Genomic DNA, 3959 nt, shown 5'->3' on the forward strand with positions numbered 1-3959 from the left:
CCGATGGGATTCCGTTACAAGATCGCTCCCGCTGGTCTCGGAAATGTCCTAGGGTACCTCGGGAGCGCAGCCCGAGCCTCGGTTATGTATCGAACGTACCCCCGGTCATCCCTCGCTCGGTGTCTGAGGCGACTGTGAACCCTTCGGGGGCCAGCCTTCGAACCCCTGATCAGTAGTGGGCGCGGAGCCCGAGTAGCCTGAGGCGGCCATGGAACCCTTCGGGGGGCTGGCCTTTGAACCCCTGACCAGTAGTGGGTGTCGGGCCCACGCGATCTGAGGCGACTGTTGAACCCTTCGGAGGGCCAGTCTTCGAACCTCTGATCAGTAGGGAGGGGCTCGGAGCCCGGTTCCTTCGCGGAGAAGGATCCTTTTCGGGGTATCCCCCTTTCCCGGTCCCTGTTGCAAGAGATAGAGAAAGAGGAAAAAGGAAAAGGGTGCGAAATCGAACGACGTGGCATACCTCTTTTTGACGCGGTTGTTACGGCGAAGGTGAAGCGTCGTCCGCTTCTCCTGCCAGAGGCGCCGCCTGTCCCGCCGCGGAGTTAATGCGACGGGGCGAGTGGTTGGCGGGGCGGCCGTTGCGCGTGCGCGATCCGTTCGAGGAACGGGTCACGGGTGCACCGTCTTCACGCCGTGGGAGGAGGCTCTCTTGCTGTCCCAGGATGGGACGTGAGCCTGGCTGACGACGTGACTGCTGCGCCCGCCCGCCTGCCACCGCCATTACTGCCGGCCCACTTTCGGCCGCTTTGACCAACGCGCCAGGCTGGCGCTGCTGGGTCGTGCGCTGGGTCGCCTCGAGTCGCGGCATAGGCTCCGCAACCGAAGAGGGGCGACGGCGGCACAAGTGGCGGTGCGGTTGCTTGCATGCAGCAACTGGCGCGCCGGTTGCTTGATGCGTGGGCCTGGGCCTCCAAGCTGGTGTGTCAGAAGTCGGAGAAGCGCGTCCACCTGGCGCGGTTGCATGCCGCCTGCATGGCTGCCCGCCCCTTCCGCCCGTTGGTCTGGGCAAAAGTGGGGGGTCGCTTGTAACCGCTGGGCGGTTGTGCGCACCACGCGCGGCGGTTTGGCTTCTTCTGCTCTGAGCCGGTTTGCATGACATGCGGGACCCAGCCCCCGAGTCGCAGGGGAGGGCCTTGGAGCGTGTTGGAGAAGACTCAGCTCGTGGCGTCTGGGGGCGCACGTAGGGAGAGTTGCCTTTAAAAGGAGGGAGACTCCTTTCAGAAGGCAACCATGTTTTCTTCCTCCCTTATGCGTCGTGTCTTTCCATCTTCCAAGCCCCCGGATGGGGGGTATCCGCCGCCTTTCCGCCTCCTCGTTGGAGGAACGCTACTCCATGGGAGTTGGTACCTCTCAGCCATCGTTCGGCTTCAAGGATTTTCATCATGCAGCCCGGCTGCACCCCTCCACCGGCGATCGCCCGAGATGGCGACCTCCGGCTTGATGGTGGGGGAAAGCGAGCCGGGCTGCGGCCTCTGCCCCTCCCTCAGCCTCAAGGATTTTCATCACCAAGGCTAGGGAGGGGAGAGTGCCGAGTTGGGGTCGGCCCCCGCGCGGGCGGTGGCCCGCTCCTTCACTCAGTGATGGGGGGAGGAGCGGGTGTTGCTCGTGGCGCTGGCAGCTGCAGCGTGCCCGGTCTTCAGACGCGAGTGGCCCCGGAGCCGCTCGCGGCGCCGGCGTCTGCCACGGCAGCTGGAAGAGGTTCTTCCGCCGGCGCGATAGCCGGGGCCGGCCACGGGCTGGAGCAGGTGACGGCGCGCCGTTCGTCGGCCTTCCGTTGCTTCGCAGGCCTTCCCCCTCGGAGTGGGGTTGTTCGTACCTGCGGAGGGGGAACCGGAGTTCCGTTTGTAATGGCACTTCGAATGCCAGTGTTTTTTGTTCATTGTGGCTATCGAGGCCTGAACATGTATGTAATTTCGGCACGGAGCCGTGTCTTTTCCTCATTTTCGAGCACTAAGTCTCGCCTGTTGATTATCTGAACCGCTTTACCAAGCATGAGTTGCCCTGTGTCAAGGTGACGAGTGAGGTATCCGTATCCCGGAGGCGTAGGAATCCCTCAGCTCGATCGGCCTTGTTGTCTGGGGCTCCTCTGGCTTAGTTCAAGAGACCCCTCGGTCGCTCTTCGATGAGCCGAGGCCAGGGGTAGCGATATCAGTATGAACAGAGGCGGAGTTGGCTCGAGAATGGGAACCTGGTTGGCCGGAGCCTAGCCGGGTTGTCCGTCAACGGGGCCGACGCCGGAGTCGATCAGCCGAGGCCTCGGGTCGGGCTGGCGCCCTCAGAAGATGCTTGGCCGAGGCTTCAGGGGTAACCGGCCGAGCCGCCTGCTCGGGCCGGATTCCCGGAGAAGTCCTTGATCGCGCCGCCGTCCGAGGCTGGGTCGGACTTTGCTGAAGACGTCGTCGATGCTGAGGGTGCTACGGCTCCCTTCAGCGTGAAGACCCGAGCCTGCAGGATCAGATCGTCTTGTAGCGTGTGCCTTCTGCGGCCGCCGAGGCCAGAAAACACACCCTCGCCGTGCTTGCAAAGCCGTGTCTTTTTTCCTCTTGTTTCGAGCATCTGGACTCTCTATTGGTAACAGGGATGTTTGTGTGAGCGAGAGTTGCTTCTCGCGGAAGGGACGAGTGAGGTATCTGTATCTCAGAGGCGTGGGAGTCCCTCGGCTCGGTCGGCCTTGCCGCTTACGCGTACTTTCACCCATCCGTGAGGCCCTGTCCCCGACTTAGTTGAGAAAGCTTGAAGGACTGCTTCGGCAGGAGAGCTTCCGAACGTGAAGACTTGTTCGGTCCGCGGAGTCGCTTTATCCGAACGCGAGTTACTTATCGCAGAAGGTGATGAGTGAGGTATCCGTATCCCGGAGGCGTAGGAGTCCCTCGGCTCGGTCAGCCTTGGCTGCTTACGTGTACTCCGTCGTTTCCAGGATCCGCTTTCCGAAGTACTCAAGAAGCACGAAAGAAATCCTGCTAAAGAGATCCTTTTTTCGAGAAAAAATTCGACGCAGAGGGGGTCTCCCCCCTTTTAGCCCCCGAGGGAGGGTCGGGCTTCGCCGAGGCGAGGCCGACCCTTCCTTGATGACTAAACTTTGCGTTGGTGCGAGGTATGTGAATAACTTGAAAACGTCTTAAGGGTAGAAGCGACGTAGCTGTTTGATGTTCCAAGCGTTGCCGTAGATCTCGCCTTGATTGTTGGCCAGCTTGTATGTTCCGGGCTTCAGAACTTTGGCGATGACGAATGGCCCCTCCCAGGGGGGCGTGAGTTTGTGCCTTCCCCGGGTGTCTTGTCGCAGTCGAAGCACCAGATCGCCCACCTGGAGGTCTCGGGACCGGACCCCTCGGGCGTGGTAGCGTCGCAGGGACTGCTGGTACCGCGCCGAGTGTAGTAAGGCCCTGTCCCGAGCCTCCTCCAGCTGGTCCAGCGAGTCTTCTCGGCTAGCTTGGTTGCTTTGGTCGGTGTAGGCCCTCGTCCTCGGGGAGCCGTATTCCAGGTCAGTGGGCAAGATGGCTTCGGCCCCGTAGACCAGGAAAAACGGCGTGAAACCCGTGGCACGACTCGGCGTCGTCCTTAGGCTCCAAACCACCGAGGGGAGTTCCTTCATCCATCGCTTGCCGAACTTGTTGAGGTCATTGTAGATCCGAGGCTTGAGCCCTTGTAGAATCATGCCGTTGGCACGCTCTACTTGCCCATTCGACATGGGATGAGCCACGGCGGCCCAGTCCACCCGGATATGGTGATCCTCGCAAAAATCCAAGAATTTTTTGCTGGTGAACTGGGTACCGTTGTCGGTGATGATGGAGTTTGGGACCCCGAAGCGATGGATGATGTTGGTGAAGAACGCCACCGCCTGCTCGGACCTGACGCTGTTCAGGGGTCGGACCTCGATCCACTTGGAGAATTTGTCGATGGCGACCAGCAGGTGCGTGTAGCCCCCGGGCGCCTTCTGCAAGGGACCGACGAGGTCCAGA

Source organism: Zea mays, chromosome 3, assembly GCF_902167145.1.
Source record: "Zea mays cultivar B73 chromosome 3, Zm-B73-REFERENCE-NAM-5.0, whole genome shotgun sequence".
In the NCBI taxonomy this organism is placed as follows: Eukaryota; Viridiplantae; Streptophyta; class Magnoliopsida; order Poales; family Poaceae; genus Zea; species Zea mays.